Here is a 21,471-nt window from a genome sequence, read left to right as displayed (position 1 = left end):
CTTCCCCCTTCCCTTCTGAGTAGCAGGTGACCCACAGCTTTCCGCTGGTAAGTCATCCCCCCCAACAGTATCCAAAATGGTATACTTATTGTTGAGGGGAATGACCACAGGAATAAGGATGATTCAGTGCAGAGTTTTGTATGAGCTAAGTTGTTCCAAGACTTACCAGGAACACCAACCACAGCGAGGATGGTGTCAAACACCTGATCCACCCTTTCTCTGAGAAGATGCATTTCGTTGTTTCTTTCCCTTCCTGCTGCTGGCAACCTGTCGGAATTGGAGAATTCTCTCGGAGATGGAGCTGACACAGTTCCAGAGACTTTGTTTTATATTGTGTGGTATCTCCGCTGGGAAACCATGATTACATCTTCAAATTTTTATTATCATTTTGAACAAACAATTAATGACAACACATTTATTTTAATAATATGATATCATTGAGATTTAAGTCTGTATTTGAATACCCCAAAGACTAGATTAATCTGATCCTGTTAGGTCTCAAATGTTGATTCCAATTTGTCTTCAACAACAATTCTTGCAATATTTCACTCACTATCAGTCCCATCAATATCTGAATATCATTTGATGTTCTTTTCAGTGATGACTTTGATTCTGCTGAGGTTATTCAGTCATTTAATACCTCATGTTGCCGAGCTCCTTGAGAGCTGTTCCACTGCACACTGTTATCCCACAGCTTTCCTTGTTAATTCAGTTATCTGACTGATTTGGGAAATTCTCTTTGTGAATGAGCATTCTAACACAGAACCTGAAGCTGATACAGACCACACCAACAGCTGGAACTTCCTCTCGGTCACATTTTCTCAAAACAAAGACAAAACAAAAATCAGAACCTTACATTCAAATTAATAGCATGATGGCATCATACAGGGTAAATGTCCCCTTTGATCCATCGAGTTTGTACCTCCAAAATTACACTAAAAGCAACACAAGTCTCAGTCCCCAGCACTTCGTCCATGGTCTTGAATGTTATGACCTTTCAGTGCTTATCCAAGTACTTTGTGATGGTTTTGAGGATTTCTACCTCAACTCCCCTCTTGGACGATGCAGCACAGGCCCCTACAATCCTCTGGGTGGCATGTCTCCTCTAAACCATTTGCCATTCAGCTTAAAATTACACCACTTTGTTAATTGCCCTCTGATTAAGGGGGAAAACTGCTTTAACATTCACCCAGTCCACATTCCCCTTGGTCTTATATACCCCGATCTCTGCTCTAAAGAAAGCAGCCTGAGCTTATCCAGCCTCCCCCTTCACAGCGAAACTGCTGCAGCTCAACCCATGTTCTGGTGAATGTCCTTTACCCTCCCTCCAGTGCAATCACATCCATCCCATGGTGCAGTGACCAGAACTGTACACTATACTCCAACTGTGGCCTATCCAAATGGCTGTAGAGCTCCAACAGGACCCTCCCTGCTCTGATAATCTCTGCCTCAATGGGTAAAGGCATGTTTCCTACCTGCCTTCTTAACTGTCCACTTAACTCACTGGCCTCTGCACTGGGACTCGAGTCCCAGTGCAGAGGTCAGTGAGGGGAATCGAGTCCCAATGCAGAGGTCAGTGAGGGGAATCGAGTCCCACACACACACAGACACACAAACAGACACACACACACACTGACACAGACAGATAGACACAGACACGCACACACAGACACGCACACACAGACACAGACAGAGAAACACACACACACACACACTCACAGACAGAGAAATCCACACACACACTCACAGACACACTGACAAACACAGATACACAGACACACACTGACAAACACAGACACAGACAGACACACACACACAGACTCACCACAAAGACACTCACACACAGACGGAGATACACACACACGGACACACACACAGACGCACACACACAAATTCCCCGATTCTCTGACTCCTCGTTTCCCTTCCTTAACATTTCTGTTTATATTTCATGGGATAGACTGGACGCCAATGTCTATCATAAACATACATCCTCACATCCTGCATCCTGCAAAGACTGTATTCCATTCTCTAACTTGGCAGCGGTCTTCAAGGCAGGCCAATTCCTCCAGAGTAGTCCCACCTCCTTGCAAGCATGACCCCGCACAGCCTTCATCTGACCAGAATGCCTGGTAAGCAAAGACCTCCTTCAGACCAAGCAGTACTGACACCATACCCAACATATCTTCCTGAGCTGGTGAATGTGTGATGGAAGGAAATCAAATGGAACAAAGGGCAGGATGTTCATCAAAATGATCCTCTGGGAAATTACCTCCAGAGGGTCAACAGGCAAATACCATCTTAGCGACAGTAAGGCCCTTCTCCAGGGTGAGTTGCACCACCTGCTCAGTCTTCAGGAAGAACACTGCCTTCCCATACATCTTTGATGTAGTGACAATGGTGGGGAACCAGACTAGCCCCACCAAGGCCGCTGACAGGTCTTAATGGTCATGTTGGGGTGAATGTAACATTTCGTCCTGAGCTGGTTTGTTAAATAAGGAAAGGGTGACGAGGCCCTGGGAGGGGCTGGGGGGGGGAGGTGGAAGATGCATCCACCCCCACGTAGGAGTGACTGGGCCCCACCCTGGGTATTGTTTTACAGAGTCCAGTGATTGCAATCGCCGCTCCCAAACCAAGACCAACACCTCCCCTCACATAAATAGTCAGTAAAGGAAACTGAGAGAGTCCTGTTAGGCTTGACCTGCCAGTCCAGTCACCCAGGCAACCATGCCCTGACCTGCTACCCAAACCACAGGTGCAAAGCAATTGTTCCCCATTGCCCTGAGCAATAGTCACTGGCAGCAAATAGGTTACAGTCACAAAGCAGCAGCAATAAGGCGATTGTCCAGGGTCCAAATAGTTCCAGGTCCCAGACTCCAACATACAGCCACTCATTGTAAGTGTTCAGCGCCCCCCCAAGAAATTAGTGTCCAAGCCAGAATCCCCAAACTGAAGAAGACATCCAGGCTCCAGAAACACATCTCCCAGTCACCGGAGAATAGAATTGCAGACCATCAGGCTCCTCAGGGCAGCAGCAGCAGTGACAGCAAGTCCCAAGTCTGGTCCCCTCCAAGCTGCAGTACCTGAGGCGCAGGCTGTAGGCCCCAATCCTCAGCATTTTCTCCCCAGCACTGGAGGTGCAATTACAGCGGTCTTCAACTCATTGAGGAAAAATACAGGCCACCAGGCAGTAAAAGGATCAGAGAATCCCAGGTTCAAGTGCTTCCAGGCAGGCAGGCTGCAGCGCTAGAGACTCCATGCTCTAGGCCTCAACCTACCCCAGCTGCTCTCAGTTGCAACAACTCAGCATCTATTTTCCTTTACAGCAGTAGCAGAGTGCAGACTCCCAACATACTGCCCTCTATGGGAGAACAATCCTCTGCCGTCACTCTGTCTCCTGACATTAAGCGAGTTTTGTATCCAAGTGGCAAGATCACTCTGAACCCCTTGCGATCAAACTCCATTAATTAGTCTACTTTGTGGAACCTGGTCAAAGACTTTACTAAAGTCCAAGTATACAACATCTACTGCTCTGCCCTCATCCACCTTTTAGAAAACTTCTTCAAAAAGCTCAATTACATTTGCAAGACACGATTTTCCTCATACAAATGGATGCTAACTACCCTGAATCAAATTCTGCCTCCAGAAATATCCAAAACTCTTCGCTTTTAAGCTCACCTCCAACAATTTACCACAATAGATGTCAGTCTCACAGGTCACTAGTTCTCCTTACAACCCTTCTGAAATAAAGGCACGATATTAAACACTGTCCAGTTATCAGACACCTCACTCGTAGTTATAGATGATGAAAACATTTTGCAAGGGGCCCCGTAATTCGTTCCCTTACTTTGTATATCTGAGTGGGATGCATTAGACCAGGTCCCAGAGATTTATCCATCTTTATATTCCCTAAAACCTCCAGAACTTCTTCTGTGATGTGAATTGTTTTGAAAACATCAATATTTATTATTACATTAAAGGAAGAGGCTAATTAAAATATCAGATATCATTTTATGACAGTGAATTCAGAGCAATTTAGAACCCAGCAAAGGAGAACCAAGAAACTGCTCAGAAAATCAAAAGGAGAACGTGAATGCAAACAAGAAACAAACAAATGGACAAAAAGTTCCAATCGATATTTGAAAGGAAAATGAAAGCAAAGTCCAATGTGGAGCAGTGAATGTGTGGACTGGATAAATTATTGTAGAGAACAGGGAAATTACTGGAAAAGTAAACAGTTACTTTGTGTCTGTCTTCATGGAGTAAGATCCAGAAAATCCCCCAGAAACACCAAGTGACCGTGGGCCTTGTGCAAATAAAGAAAATAAAATCCTTCCTATCAGGGAGGAGGTAGGATTTGGAAACAAAGCTGGATTGTGCATTGCTAAATCTGACGGACAAAATGTACTTCATCCCAGAATTCCGGAGGAAGCAGCAATAGAAACATTGATTGCATTGGACAGCACTGGGTTTTACTCTGGTCATTCGCAAAGGCAGGAGTCCATTCTGGGGAAGTGGAAGGTGATTAACGTGGGAGACAGTAAGGACTGCAGATGGTGGAAGGCAGAGTCAACAAATGTGAAGCTGGAACAGCAGAGCAGGTCAGACAACCTCCAAGGAACAGGAAAATCAATGCTTCCGGCTAAAACCCTTGGATAACCGGAATGTTATGAACTTAATCCGACTATTTGCAAAGGGAAGAAGAGGGAGATTGGCGACCTACAGATCTGCTAACTTGTTATCCACGGTCAGGAATCTGTTAGATTCTATGATGAAGAATATGATCTTAGATATTTAGAATGTAACAGGAAAATTGGAGATAATGATTATACATTTATGAAAGGGAAATCGTTACTGAGAAATGTTTTTCAAATTATTTGAAGATGTTTCTTGTAAACCTGGACAATGGAGAACCAGAGATATGGTATCGATGTGTATTCTGGATGATTTTTGAAGACCTCACACAGTGAGTTCGCAAATAAAGTTAAAGGGGAGAGTATTGGCAAGAACATGTGCAAATGGAAAAGTAAAAGTTAGGTTTGCCTTCATTGAAAGGGATTTGGAATATCGCAGTAAAGACATCCTGCACCAGTTGCAGAGAGTGTTGGCCAGACTGTATCTGGAGTGTTGTGTTCTGGTCTCCTGATCTGAGGAAGAATATGCTGAGTACAGACGAACTACAATGGAGATTCTCCAGATTAATTCCTCTGTTGAGGAAACGTGGCCTGTGCTATTGAGAGGTTCAAAAGAATGAGGCATGATCTCGGTGAAACTTAGAAACTTCACACAGAGGAGCCCGACGAACACAAAGACATGGAGAAGTGCTGGCAGGCAAGATTAGGAAGAATCCCAAAATATTCCAAATGCACATCAAGCAGAACAGAGAAATGGTTGGGAGTGAAGTTATGGACAGAGACAAAGTGAACACAGATTGATGAAATGGGAATTATATTGGAGAAAATGACTGGGACCGAAATTCTGGAGTAGGAATGGATGTGATGCATTTGGATTTTCAGAATGGTTTTTGATAAAGTTCCAATCCTAGTTTGTAAAATCATTCTTTGGGATTGGGGCTAATGTATGGACATGACTTTAGTATTAGAGAACTGTCAGGAAACAGTGAATAAGAATAAAATAATCTTTTTGGAGGATAAGGCTCATAGGCTGTCACAGGGATGGGTGCTTGGCCCCCAGCTGTTCACAATACTGATCAAACATGTGGTTGAGGGACTCCCATGTAATATTTCCAAGCCTGATGATGGCTCTAAACAATGTAGGATTGTGTGTGGGTGAGGAGGAGGTAAAATAACCCCAAGGTGATTGAGACAAGTGGAGTGAATGGGTAAATACGCGGGAGATCAAGAGCAATGTGGATAGATGTGACATTGTATACTTTGGAAGGAAACATAGAAAGGCAGCCTACTGTTTGACAAGGGATTGATTGAAATACCGAGATCTATAAAAGGACTTACGTTCCCTTTTTTGTTTGCTTCTGTGCAGGCCTGAGAGGGCCATGCTGGGCAGCGAGTTCTGAAGCTCGAAGTCAATACTGGGAATGGCATTGTCACACTGACCAGTGTACATAGACCCCCGCCAAGTGGGGAGCTGTAACATTGAAAAGGAACTGGGTCACCTTATACACTAGTCACTGAAAACAACACTATGGGAGCAGAAAACAGTGCGGGAGATAAATGGTGTGTTGACCTTCATTACGAAGGAATGTGAGTACCGGAGTAATGGGTGTCTTATTGTCGCTGTGCAGGGCCTTGGTGAGACGTCATCTCAAACATTGTGCGGTATTGTGTGCCATCTGGGTCTCCATACTGAATGAAGGACAATCCTGACATTGAGGGAGTGCAGTGAATGATGGCCAGACTGATCTCTGGGATGACAGGCTTGTCGTGGGAACAGTTTGGGTGGACTGGGCCTGTATTCCATGAGTTTTAGGAAAATGACTGGAGGATACAGTGACATATATAAATCTCTGAGAGGATGAGACAGAGTGGAAACAGTGATGATAACTCCCCTGATTGGCACCTCTAAAACAACAGGCCACGGTATTAGGTACAGGCAGGTTACTCTGCACTGAGATGAGAATAAATGTCTGCACTCAGAGACTGGTGAACCTGGGGAATTCTCTACCACATAAGGCCATGGAAGTAAGGATCTCTAGAGACTAAAGGGATGGGAAGAGAGCAGGAGTAAGGTGGGGAAATGAAGGATCAGCTTTTTTGTATTTAATGGAGAGAAAAATCGATAGACTGAAGGGACCACCACTGCAGTTCCTATTTTATATTTTTTAGTCAATTATCACATGAAGAGATATGTACCTTGGGAAAAGTGCATAGAGGCGATGTTCGGCAATATGGGTAACTCTTAACTGACTTCAAGATATCATGAAAAGGGAGAGATGAATCACCCATTCAATAGTTTTGGCTGAGGATGGTGCATATACTACATCCTAGTCTTTTACACTGATGTACAGGGCTGTTCCGTTATTCAGGATGGGGATGTTTGTGGAGCCCTCTCCTCCAGTGAGTTGTTTAACTGTCGATGACTATTAATTGAGATCACAAATACTCTATCACTATTTATGACGGGACCACACATGATCATTGGCCAATTGGTATTGGGATCATTTCACCTTCTGTATCAGATGTTTGTCCTGCTGCTTGGAATGCAAGCATCCAAGTGCAGTAGCTTTAATGGGGTTGCCATCAGTTTTCAGTAGACATGGTTTTGACCCTGGCATATTCACCCACACTCTTCACTGAACCATCAATTGATGGCAATGGTAGATGGAGGGACTATCGGGGAGAAAAGTTACAGACTGTGGTTAAACCTGAATCTGTTGCTGTTGTGGTTTACAGCACCACATGAATGGCCAGTCTGAGCTGCAATATCTGCAATGCATTCTGCTTCCTATCCCCCAGTTCACACCAAGACCCATTCACCCATCGTCCCTGTACTCAGTGACCTACTCTGGTTTCTGATGGAGGAACACTTCAATATTAATATCTTCATTCTCCTGAGGGTCTCTTCGTAGTGTCATACCTCCAATTTATCATATCACACAAAATCCTTTAACATGTTCATCTGAATCTCTTCCCTTCCAATAATGCCACCTTCTGTGTTTAAAGTGAATGTCTTCCCTTCTGTTTCACTCCCTGACCATGATTAAGAGCTCTGTAGGGTCAGTGATGACAGCCATGTGTAGTTTCAGAACCAATGAAGTATTGCACATTGTGCTAGTGTTCACTTCCCGGTGTATAGGTCTCCATGTTGGACAGGGCGTTGGAGCAACTTTTTGTACACATCACTGAAACGTGTTCCAAAACAGAAATTGGTGGAGATCCTAAGCAGGTCTGGCAGCTCCTGTGGACTGAATACAGAGTTAAAATTCTAGGTCCAGTAACCCTTCTTCACAGCCCCCATTTTCTCCAGCAATTTAAGTTTTTATTTAGAGTTCCAGTATCTACAGTTACTTGTTTTATTGAAAATTGGTTCTGTGCCGAAACATTTCCGGAAATAGTCAGGTCTGGCAGCATCTGCAGGGACGGAGAAAAAGATTGAATGTTTCAAGACCAGCGTGACATTTCTTCAGAACTGGAAAGGGATTGGGAAATTTGTTTTTTAATCCCTTGACAGGAAGAGGGTGATGGAAAACAGAGGGTGTGGAGCTTAGTTATGGTGAAAGAGAAACAGCTGGAAGGTGGGTCGAAGTTAAGGTGGACACTGTTAAGAATCACACAACACCAGGTTCGAGTCCAACAGGTTTATTTTGACCATAACCTGGTGTGGTGTGATTTTTAACTTTGTGTACCCCAGTCCAACATAGGCACCCCCTCATCATAAATTAAGGTGGGACTGGGGGGGAATCGGTTCTCACCATTGAGTGCAAGATAAACAAGACACAGACAAGAAAAGGTCATAGGGAAACCAGGAGAGAGAATGCATTAAAAATGTAGAAAGCAGTCAAAATGTGGTCAGGCTGTGAAGTTATGGAATTGAATATTAACTCCTACAGGCTGTAACGTACCCAAGTGTAAAGTGAGTTGTTACTCAAGCTTGGGTTTTACTTCTGTGGAACATTGCAGCATACCCAGGACTGAAATGTTAGCATGAGAGTAAGGGAGGTTATTGAAATGGGAAGCAATGAGAAAGTCTGACAGACAGAGTGGACGGGTTCCCCAAAGTCATCTCTGTTTGGTCTCCCCAATGTAAAGGAGACTGCATTGTGAGCAGCAGTGACAGTCGACCGGATTGAAATGGTACAAATGAAATGTTGCTTCATCTGGAAGGTGTATTCGGGGCCTTGGATAGGGAGGAGGGAAGAGGTGAATCAGTAAGTGTTACAGCTTCTGTAATTGCATAGGAAGGTTCTATGGGGGAATGGGGAAGTGTTCGGGGTGACGGAGGGTGCCTCTGAGGGAACTCTCTGAGGGAATGCCTCTGATGGAACGGACCTTATGAAAAAGAACAAAGGACAAAGAACAAAGAAAACTTACAGCCTAGGAACAGACCCTTCGGCCCTCCAAGCCTGAGCCAATCCAAACCTACTGTCTAAACCTGTCTCCCAATTACTAAGCATCTGTATCCCTCTGCTTCCCACCTACTCATGCATCTGTCCAGACGCATCTTAAATGAATCTACCGTGCCTGTCTCTACCACCCCTGCTGGCAACGTGTTCCAGGCACCCACCACCCTCTGTGTGAGGTACTTGCCGCATGTATCCCCCTTAAACATTTCACCTTTCACCTTCAAAGCGTGACCTCTTGTTATTGAATCCTTCACCCTGGGAAAAAGCTTATCCACCCTGTCTATACCCTTCACGATTTTGTAAACCTCAATCAGTTCCTCCCTCAATCTCCTTTTTCCTAATGAAAACAAACCAAACCTACTCAACCTCTCTTCATAGCTAGCACCTTCCATACGAGGCAACATCCTCGTAAACCTTCTCTGCAACCTCTCTAAAGCGTCCACATCCTTTTGGTAATGTGGTGACCAGAACTGTACACAGTATTCTAAATGTGGCTGAACCAATGTCTTGTACAATTTTAACATGAATTGCCACCCCAATTCCTCCGCTTCCGCCTGATCTGCTCCCAGAAGGACCAGTTCCACCACAGACTCCCACAGCTACCTGGATTACACCTCTTCCCACCCTACCTCTTGCAAAAATGCCATCTTGTATTCCTAATTCCTCCACCTCTGCCGTATCTGCTGCCAGGAGGAGCAGTTCCACTACAGAACACACCAGATGGCCTCCTTCTTTAGAGACAGCAATTTCCCTTCCCACGTGGTTAAAGATGCCCTCCAACGCATCTCGTCCACATCCTGCACTTCTGCTGTCAGACCCCACCCCTCCAACCGTAACAAGGACAGAAATCCCCTGGTGCTCACCTTCCACCCTACCAACCTTCGCATAAAGCAAATCATCCTCCGATATTCCTGCCACCTCCAAAAAGAACCCACCACCAGGGATATATTTCCCTCCCCACCCCTTTCCGCCTTCCGCAAAGACCGTTCCCTCCGTGACTACCTGGTCAGGTCCACGCCCCCCCTACAACCAACCCTCCCATCCTGGCACTTTCCCCTGCCACCGCAGGAACTGTAAAACCTGTGCCCACACCTCCTCCCTCACCTCCATCCAAGGCCCTAAAAGAGACTTCCACATGCATCCAAGTTTTACCTGCACATCCACTAATATCATTTATTGTATCCGTTGCTCCCAATGTGGTCTCCTCTACATTGGGGAGACTGGATGCCTCCTAGCAGAGCGTTTTTGGGAACATCTCCGGGACACCCACACCAATCAACCACACTGCCCTGTGACCCAACATTTCAATAACCCTTCAATTCTGCCGAGGACATTGAGGTTCACCGCCACTCCCTCACCACCAGACGCCTGGAGAAAGAACACCTCATCTTCCGCCTCAGAACACTTCAACCCCAGGGTATCAATGTGGTCTTCAACAGTTTCCTCATTTCCTCTTCCCCCACCTCACCCTAGTTCCAAACTTCCAGTTCAGCACTGTCCTCCTTGAGTTGTCCTACCTGCCTGTCTTCTTTTCCACCTATCCACTCCACCCTACCCCCCGCCCCTGACCTATCAGCTTCATCCCCTCCCCCACTCACCTATTGTACTCTATGCTACTTTCTCCCCACCCCCACCCTCCTCTAGCTTATCTCAACACGCTTCAGGCTCTCTGCCTTTATTCCTGATGAAGGGCTTTTGCCCGAAACGTCGATTTTACTGCTCCTCGGATGCTGCCTGAACTGCTGTGCTCTTCCAGCACCACTAATCCAGAATCTGGTTTCCAGCATCTGCAGTCATTGTTTTTACCTACCTGATACTCAATACCCCGTCGAATGAAGGCAAGCATACTATATGCCTTCTTGACCACTCTATCCACCTGTGCAGCAACCTTCAGGGTACAATGGACCTGCACTCCCAGATCTCTCTGCCCATTAACTTATCCCAAGGCTCTTCTGTTCATTGTATAATTCGTTCAAGAATTAGTCTTGCCTAAATGCATCACCTCACATTTGTCTGGATTGAACTCCATCTGCCACTTTCTACCCAACTCTCCAATCTATCTATATTCTCCTGTATTCTCAGACAGTTCCTTATGCTTTCTGATACTCCACCAATCTTCGTGTCATCTGCAAACTTGCTGATCATACCAACAGTGCCCTCTTCCAGATCATTTATGTACATTACAAACAACAGTGGTCCCAACACTGACCCCTGTGGAACATCACTTGTCACCTTTCTCCATTTCGAGAAACTCCCTTCAACTGCTACTCTCTGTCTCCTGTTGCTCAACCAGTTCTTTATCCACCGAGCTAGAACACCCTGCACACCATGTGACTACACTTTATCCTTTAGTCTACAATGGGGAACCTTATCAAACACCTTACTAAAGTCCATGTATATGATATCAACAGCCCTTCCTTCATCTATCAACTCGGTCACATCCTTGAAGAACTTTATTAAGTTGGTAAGGCACGATCTCCCCCGCACAAAACCATCATTGATAAGATCATTCTTTTCTAAATATAAATAGATCTTAACCCTCAGATCTTTTCCAGCAACTTTCCCATCAGGTGTCAGGATCACTGGTCTGTAGTTACCTGGAATATCCTTACTACCCTTCTTGTACAGGGGGACAACATGAGCAACCTCTCAGCCCTCTGGCACCTCACCTTTGAGGTGTTTAAGAATGCTGACAGGGGATGAGAGGGGACGATGTGTTTGATGGTGCTGTTCTGCAGGAGGTGGTGGAAGTGGCGGGGATGATTGTGTGAATGTGGAAGTGAGTGCAGTGGAGAGTGAGGATAAGGGAACCTCCATCATTGTTCTGGAAAGGAGGTGAAGGGGTGAGGGGATGAGCACAGGAGCTGGGTCCCTCACAGGTGAAAGGCCTGTCCACCAGATTTGGGGGGGGGGGGGGGGAGGATTTCTCATTTGAGGGAAAGCGAAGCCATGTCGGAGGGTTCCCACTGGAATGTGGCATCATCAAACAGAAATAACAGAGAGACGGGGAACCTGGGAGAAGGGAGTCACTCTCGGCTGATCATGTGTTCGGGATTAGTGGTGCTGGAAGAGCACAGCAGTTCAGGCAGCATCCAAGGAGCTTCGAAATCAACGTTTCGGGCAAAAGGCCTTCATCAGGAATAAAGGCAGTGCGTCTGAAGAGTGGAGAGATAAGCTCGAGGAGGGTGGGGGTGGGGAGAAAGTAGCATAGAGTACAATGGGTGAGTGGGGGAGGGGATGAAGGTGATAGGTCAAGGAGGAGAGGGTGGAGTGGATAGGTGGAAAAGGAGATAGGCCGGTAGGACAAGTCCGGACAAGTCATGGGGACAGTGCTGAGCTGGAAGTTTGGAATTAGGGTGAGGTGGGGGAAGGGGAAATGAGGAAACTGTTGAAGTCGACGTTGATGCCCTGGGGTTGTTCTGTTCTGAGGCGGAAGATGAGGTGTTCTTCCTCCAGGCGTCTGGTGGTGAGGGAGCGACGGTGAAGGAGGCCCAGGACCTCCATGTCCTCGGCAGAGTGGGAGGGGGAGTTGAAATGTTGGGCCACGGGGCGGTGTGGTTGTTTGGTGTGGGTGTCCTGGAGAAGACCCCTAAAACACTCTGCGAGGAAGCACCCAGTCTCCCCAATGTAGAGGAGACCACATCGGGTGCAACGGATACATTAAATGATACTGGTGGATGTGCAAGTAAACCTTTGATGGATGTGGAAGGCTCCTTTAGGGCCTTGGATGGAGGTGAGGGAGGAGGTGTGGGCACAGGTTTTACAGTTCATGCGGTGGCAGGGGAAGGTGCCAGGATGGGAGGGTGGGTTCTAGGGGTGTGTGGACCTGACCAGGTAGTCACGGAGGGAACGGTCTTTGCGGAAGGCAGAAAGTGGTGGGGAGGGAAATATGTTCCTGGTGGTGGGGTCTTTCTGGAGGTGGCAGAAATGTCGGAGGATGATTTGGTTTTTGCGAAGGTTGGGAGGGTGGAAGGTTAGCACCAGGGGCGTTCTGTCCTTGTTACGGTTGGAGGGGTGGGGTCTGAGGGCGGAGGTGCGGGATGTGGACGAGATGCATTGGAGGGCATCTTTAACCACGTGGGTAGGAAAAGTGCGGTCTCTGAAGAAGGAGGCCATCTGGTGTGTTCTGTGGTGGAACTGGTCCACCTGGGAGCAGATTCGGCGGAGGCAGAGGAATTGGGAATACGGGATGGCATTTTTGCAAGAAGTAGGGTGGGAAGAGGTGTAATCCAGGTAGCTGTGGGAGTCGGTGGGTTTGTAAAAAATGTCAGTGTCAAGGCGGTCGTCATTAATGGAGATGGAGAGGTCCGGGAAGGGGAGGGAGGTATTTTTGGAGGATCTTGAAGGAGAACTGTTGCTGGTGTTTTTGAATCTGTAGTCTGTCCTGTTTGTCCTGTTCGGGTCTGAACTCTGCTAATTTAAAGGTGGTCTGGAGTCCGTGTGGAATGAGTTGGTGTTCAGCCACATGGAGAAGATCTTCTTGAAAGATTGAAAAGAATCACGCATTTTAATTGCAGATTTTTGTCTTACACCTAACCGAATGCGGGATGCAAAAATATAGGGTCAGACACTTAAATAGATTTTTCAAAACGTTCAGCAATGATTGTTTCTGTTCAAAAATAAGGACTCAGTAAGAAGATGAACAACCCACATTTATAGACTCTGTCAAGGAGAGTATTCAATCCCAAACTAGAAAATTCAAATTGGCAAGAACTAGTATAGGCCCGATTGAAGGCAGAAATTCAGGGAGCTAGGTTGGAGGCTTAGAGCTTGGACGAACAGAGTTGTTGTCTCTGGTTTGTTTCCCGTGCCACGTGTTCGTGAGGCAAGGAATAGGGAGAGAAAGGAGTTGAACACGTGGCTACAGGGATGGTGCAGGAGGGAGGGTTTTGGCTCCTTGGATAATTGAGGCTCTTTCTGGGGTAGGTGGGACCTCTACAAGCAGGCTGGTCTTCACCTCAACCAAAGGGGTACCAATATCCTGGGGGTATGGAAATTCGCTAAGGCTATTGGGGTGGGTTTAAACTAATCCAGCAGGGGGATGGGAACCATAATTGTAGTTCAAGGATAGAAAAGGTTAAGAGTAGGGACGTCCAAAATCAAGTTTCAGGGACTCAAGATGGCACCGGCAAGCAAGAAGTTGGTTTGAAGTGTGTCTACTTCAATGCCAGGAGCATCCAAAATAAGATGGGTGACTTTGCAGCATGGGTTGGTACCTGTGACTTTGAAGTTGTGGCCATTTCGGAGACATGGATAGAGCAGTGACAGGAATGGTTTTTGCAGGTTCCAGGATTTAGATGTTTCAATAAGAACAAGGAAGGTGGTAAAAGAGAAGGAGGTGTGGCATTGTTGGTCAAGGACAGTAGTACAGTTGTAGAAAGGATGTTTGGGGACTCGTCAATTGAGGTACTTTGGGCTGAGGTTAGAAACAGGAAAGGAGAGGTCACCCTGTTGGGAGTTTTCTATAGGCCTCCGAATAGTTCCAGAGATGTAGAGGAAAGGATAGCAAAGATGATTCTCGATAGGAGTTAGAGAGACAGGGTAGTTGTCATGGGAGACTTCAACTTTCCGAATATTGACTGGGAACACTATAGTACGAGAACTATAGATGGGTCAGGTTTTGTCCAGTGTGTGCAGGAGGGCTTCCTGACACAGTATGTAGACTGGCCAACAAGGGGTAAAGACACATTAGATTTGGTACTGGGTAATGAGCCTGGCCAGGTGTTAAACTTGGAAGTAGGTGAGCACTTTGGTGATACAGACCATAATTCTGTTATGTTTACTTTAGTGATAGAAAGGGATAGGTGTATACCACTGGGCAAGAGTTATAGCTGGGGGAAAGACAATTACGATGCGATTAGGCAAGATTTAGGAAGCATAGGATGGGGAAGGAAACTGCAGGTTTGGGCACATTAGAAATGTGGAGCTTATTCAAGGAAAAGCTCCTGTGTGCCCTAGATAAGTATGTACCTGTCAGGCAGGGAGGAAGCTGTAGAGCGCAGGAACCATGGTTTACAAAGGAAGTGGAATCATTGGTCCAGAGGAAGAAGGCTTAAGTTAGGATGAGATGTGAAGGCTCAGTTAGGGTGCTTGAGGGTTACAAGGTAGTCAGGAAAGACCTAAAGAGAGAGCTCAGAAGAGCCAGGAGGAGACATGAGAAGTTGTTGGCGGATAAGAGCAGGGTAAACTCTAAGGCATTCTATAGGTATTTAAGGAATAAAAGAATGATGAGAGTAAGATTAGGGCCAATCAAGGATAGTAGTGGGAAGTTGTGTGTGGAGTCAGAGGAAGATAGGGGAAGCACAAATTGAATATTATTCGACAGCATTCACTCTAGAAAACAACAATGTTGATGAGGAGATTACTGAGATACAGGCGACTCGACTCGGTGGGATTGAGGTTCACAAGGAGGAGGTATTAGAAATCCTGAAGAGTGTGAAAATAGATAAGTCCCCTGGGCCGGATGGGATTTATCCTAGGATACTCTGGGAAGCAAGGGAGGAGATTGCTGAGCCTTTGGCATTGATCTTTAAATCGTCATTGTCTACAGGAATAGTGCCAGAGGACTGGAGGTTAGCAAAAGTGGTTCCTCTGTTCAAGAAGGGGAGTAGAGACAATCTTGGTAATTGTAGACCAGTGAGCCTTACTTCAATTGTTGGTAAAGTGTTGGAAAAGGTTTTAAGAGATAGAATTTATAATCATCTAGAAAAGAATAATGTGATTAGGGATAGTCAGCACAGTTTTGTGATGGGTAGGTCATGCCTCACAAACCTTATTGAGTTCTTTGAGAAGGTGACCAAACAGGTAAATGAGAGTAAACCAGTTGATGTGTTGTATATGGATTTCAGCAAGGCGTTCGATAAGGTTCCCCACAGTAGGCTATTGTATAAAATGCAGAGGAATGGGATTGTGGGAGATATAGCAGTTTGGATCAGTAATTGGCTAGCTGAAAGAAGACAGAGGGTGGTGGTTGATGGAATATGTTCATCCTGGAGTCCATTTACTAGTGGTGTACCGCAAGGGTCAGTGTTGGGTCCACTGCTGTTCATCATTTTTATAAACGACCTGGATGAATGTGTAGAAGGGTGGGTTAGCAAATTTGCAGATGACACTATGGTCAGTGGAGTTGTGGATAGTGATGAAGGATGTTGTAGGTTTCAGAGGGACATAGATAAGCTGCAGAGCTGTGCCGAGAGGTGGCAAATGGAGTTTTATGCGGACAAATGTGAGGTGATTCACTTTGGTCGGAAAAACCGGAATGCAAAGTACTGGGTTAAGTGAAAGATTCTTGGTAGTGTAGATGAGCAGAGAGATCTCAGTGTCCAGGTACACAGATCCTTGAAAGTTGCCACCCAAGTTGACAGGGTTGTTAAGAAGGCATACAGTGTTTTAGCTTTTATTAATATAGGGATCTTGTTCCAGAATAATGAGGTTATGCTACAGCTGTACAAAACTCTAGTGCGGCCGCAATATAAGAAGGATGTGGAAGATTTGGAAAGGTTCTGCTTGCCTGGTATGGAGGGAAGGTCTTATGAGGAAAGGCTGAGGGACTTGAGGCTGTTTTTGTTAGAGAGAAGAAGGTTGAGAGGTGACTTAATAGAGATATACAAGATAATCAGAGGGTTAGATAGGGTGGACAGGGAGAGTTTTTTCCAAGTATGGTGATGGCGAGCACGAGGCGGCATCGCTTTAAATTGAGGGGTGATAGATATAGGACAGATGTCAGAGGGAGTTTCTTTACTTAGAGAGTAGTAAGTGTATGGAATGCTTTGCCTGCAATGGTAGTAGATTCGCCAACTTTAAGTACATTTAAGTTGTCATTGGACCAAGCATATTTACGGACATGGAATAGTGTAGGTTAGATGGGCTTCAGATTGGTATAACAGGTTGGTGCAACATCGAGGGCTGAAGGGCCTGTACTGCACTGTAATGTTCTGTGTTCTATACCGAGAGAGACTCAATTAAACTGGATAAATTGTGGAGTAATTTTTGGATTGGGTGCCTATTTGTTCGACACCCATCTTGCAAGAACGTTTCAATAAAATTCGCTGCTTCAGAATTTGACTCGGACTGAAATTTATTGGTACATGAGCTCTGTTTCTCACAATTTGGGTGCTCGTCTGGGATGGCCATCATCACCAGCAGGGGAGGCACCATCGATGGCTGGGAAGACATGTCCCGTTCCTTTGAGAACAGTGCTGTGTTCCTCGGCGGTGGGTTCCCCCTTCTGGTTGACTGATCGAGATCTGATGAGAATCTATCTGAAGGGCATGGATAGGATAGATTACTTACAGTGTGGAAACAGGCCCTTCTGCCCAACAAGTCCACACCGACTCGCCGAAGCGCAACCCACCCATACCCCTCCATCTACCCCTTACCTAACACTACGGGCAATTTAGCATTGCCAATTCACCTGACCAGCACATCTTTGGACTCTGGGAGGAAACTGGAGCACCCAGAGGAAACCCACGCAGACACGGGGAGAACGTGCAAACTCCACACAGTCAGTCGCCTGAGGTGGGAATTGAACCCAGGTCTCTGGCGCTGTGAGGCAGCAGTGCTAACCACTGTGCCACAGTGCCGCCCAGGATAAATAGACAAAGTCTTTTCCCTGGGGTTGGAGAGTCCAGAACTAGAAAGCATAGGCTTAGGGTGAGGGGACAGATATAAAAGAGACCTAAGGGGCAACTTTTTCACATAGAGTATGGTACGTGTATGGAATGAGCTGCCAGAGGTTGTGGCCGAGGCTGGTACAATTGTAACACTTAAGAGGCATTGGATGGGTATAAGAATAGGAAGGGTTTGGAGGGATATGGGCCGGGTGTTGGCAGGTGGGACTAGATTTGGTTGGGATATCTGGTTGGCATGGATGGGTTGGACCGAAGGGTGTGTTTCCATGCTGTACATCTCTATGAATCTATGAGTGCTTATGAATTGGTCCCAAAAGTGTACAGACAGCAGTTCAGAAACATAAAGAAGGAACCACATCAAATTTAAGTTGAGTTTGAAAGAATGAAACAAAATCAATTTGATAGATGGATGTGAGCCTTAAAGATTGATAAGACCTATGAGGCTCTGAGAGATTACTCTGCTGGAGGAGTTTAAAAACTCACTTCCAGAGATGGTAAGAATTCGTGTGGAAGAACAGAAAGTTCAGGAAGTGAGATGTGCAGCAGGATTAGCAGATGAATACATATTGGTGTATATGAGAAGCTTCCGGGCCGAATTACGCCCTGTGTGGGATAGAAGTTGGGTGAAGGGGAGATTCTGCACGAGGAAACAAAAAGTAGAGAACATGTAAATATTTACCACAGGTTCGAAAACAAGCCCAAGATGATGGAAAGGAGGTGAAAGGCCTCAGGTGTTCCCACGGTGGGAAAGTGACACATGTAAAGTCACAGTGCTGGTTGTTGAAGAAAGGCATTGTGGGAAAAGATGTGGTAAAAGGAGCTGAGCCAGTGGCCTTAGTGAAGGTAGGAAAGGAGACCCCAAGAAGAGCTGAGGACCTGAAGGAGAGTGCACAGCCGAGGCAGGGGCTGGGTATGGGGTTAGTATCTGATCTCTACAAAGAATTCATCTTTGTGGGTAAAGGTTACTCTGAGAGAACAGGGGGAGAAGAACAAGAAATTATAATTTTGAGAAATACACAATCTAACCAGTCTCTAATTGTAAGAGATGAGCGAATTTGTACACTTCCTGATCTGTTACCCGAGAGTTTGGTAATCTGTGGGATAGACAGACAGAAATGTAACATTCCATGATGTAAGATCAGGTTGCAGTGCCAACTCAAGGCTGGGAGAGTAACAGTCCTGCTCCTCGGACGCTGCCTGACCTGCTGTGCTTTTCCAGCACCACTGTCTAATCTCGACTCTGGTTTCCAGTATCTGCAGTTCTTGGTTTTACCTGGGAGAATAACAGTCAGAGATTCACAGAGTGTTGGTTCCAGGAATTCAGTTTGTTCTTCTGAATGATTTGGCAGGATCCAAGGTGGGAGTGACATCCCTTCTTGTGGTGAAGCCCAAGGAAGATCAAGAAACTGAGGAGTTAAAAGAAAAATATCCTGATATTTTCCCAGATTGTGTAGTAACAAGATCCCACTAACAGAAGTCACAGCAAAAAGTAAAAACTGAAGAGAAAGATGAAGGAGTTGAGGTTCAGTTGGTGGATACCCTGTTTGATGTAATGGTGCAGAAAAACCTGAACAGGCAGAGGGTCAGACAGAGGTGTTTAGTCCTGAAAGGTTAAGGGACTTGCAACAGCAAGACAAGGCAATAAAAGATATATGTGTGGATGGTTACTCCGAAAAGGAGGCAGAGTGTATTCCTAAGGGTTATTATCTGAAAGATAGAATTCTCAGATAGAAATGGAGACCACGGCAGGTTAGTGCAGAGGAGAAATGGGCCAAAGTGCACCAGGTTGTGTTGCCGGTAGCATACAGACAGGAAGTGTTACGGTGAGCACATGAACTTCCTGTAGGAGGTCACCGAGGAGTATGAAAGATTCAGGCTAAGGTACAAAAACATTTTTATTAACGTAGAATGCACAATGATGTGGTTAACATTTGCTGTATGTGTCATACATGCCAAATGGTAGGTAAGCCCCAGGTCGTAACAAAACCAGCCCCTCTGTTGCCAATTCCCTTTCGCGTGGGTTGTAATTGATTGTGTAGGTCCCCTCCCGAAAACTAAAAGTGGGAACCAGCACATGTTAACCATAATGGATGTTTCTACCAGATTTCCGGAGGCAATTCCATGACGGAGTATCAAGGGAGAAGAGTTAGTAGCTTTGTTCACACGGTATGGGCTACTCAGAGAGATTCAGTTGGATCAAGGGTCACATTTTACTGCTTAGCTGTTTAAGGAGGTTACAGATAGCTTCGGCATACAGCATTTTAATCCCAGTGTATATCATCCTGAATCCCAGGGAGCTTTAGAAAGGTGGTATCAGACCTTGAAGACCATGTTGACAACATACTGTCAGGATTACCCGAATGACTGGGGTAAAGGTATCCCATTCATATTGTTTGCCCCAAATAAATCTACTCATTTTACTCCCTTCGAGTTAATATTCCACATGAAGTGAGAGGCTGTTTGAAATTAATCAAGGAGAAATTGACAGGACCAAAGTCGGAGATCTCACACTTAGATTACGTATCAGAGGTGATGGAGACACTAAATCGAGTTGATGATTTCGCTAAACAGCACGTAAAGATGGCACAGCGTAGAATGAAGCAGGTGACAGATTAAAAACTCTGAGACTCAGACGTTTTCCTGAGGCGAGGATGTGTTAGTATTGTCATAAGCAATAGGCGATCCCTTCAAAACCAGGTTTAGGGGTCCTATCAGATTGAGAAAAAGTTAAGTCAGGTGATCTATCTAGTAAAGATGGCAGGTAGGAGAAAAACTGTACTGGGGATGTCATGTGAACATGTTGGAACCTCATTATGGTAGAGAGAAAGACCAGGAGAAATGGGTGTTAGTTACTGCCCCACAGAGCGAGGAATCAAATCCAGATATTGTGAATTTTGATGTGCCTCAAAATATGTTAAAAAATGAAGAAATCCTCGAGGATTTGGACAGGTTAGTGAGCTGTCGGTCTAGGGGCTCAGTTGAAAGGTTTGCTACTGCAGTTTGAAGACATATGTGAGAATCAGATGGAGAGGACTAATACTGTTGTACATGAACTGGACATAGGGAATACTGTTCTGATAAAACAACTTAATCTTTTCAAAGCCAGACAGGTCCAGATGGAGGTGGAGGCCATGCTTGACAAGGACAGCACTGAACAGAGCCAGAGTGAGTGGAGTTTGCTGATCGTCTCAGTTCCCAGACCAAATGGGATTTTTTGTGGATTATCGGAAGGTGAACACCGTTATAAAATCGGATTCATATCAGACAAGCCAGTTACATCACAAAGTTAGACTTACTGCATGGTTACCTTTGTCAGAGACGGTGATAGAAATTTCTGTGTTTGTAACCCCAAATGGGCTACATCAATTCAACGCGATGCCTTTTGGAATGAATAATGCCCCCACCACATTCCAAAGACTCCTGAACAAAGTTGTGGCTGGGTTCACAGACTGTGCAGTCTATGGGGATGATGTAGTGATCTTTAGTAAGTCCTGGAAAAGGCACATGGTACAGTTGGCAGAACTCTGAATGACTACGAGAAGCAAAACTGGTAACAAACTTCAACAAAACTGAATTTGCAAAAGCAGAAGTGACATTCTTAGGATGTAACATCAGTCATGGAAGGTTGACCCCCATGGAATGCAAAGATGAAGGCCATCAAGGAATTTCCATATCCAACCTCAAACAAAGAGGTGGAACAATTCTTGGGACTAAGCAGATTCTATCAGAAGTTTGTTCCAAACGTCAGCAGTGTAGTGGCACTGTTTACCAATTTGCTGAAGAGTAACACAACGTTTTGGTGGG

The sequence above is a fragment of the Chiloscyllium punctatum genome, chromosome 29 (assembly GCF_047496795.1).
Source record: "Chiloscyllium punctatum isolate Juve2018m chromosome 29, sChiPun1.3, whole genome shotgun sequence".
Classification (NCBI taxonomy): domain Eukaryota; kingdom Metazoa; phylum Chordata; class Chondrichthyes; order Orectolobiformes; family Hemiscylliidae; genus Chiloscyllium; species Chiloscyllium punctatum.
This window is presented reverse-complemented; position numbering follows the sequence as displayed.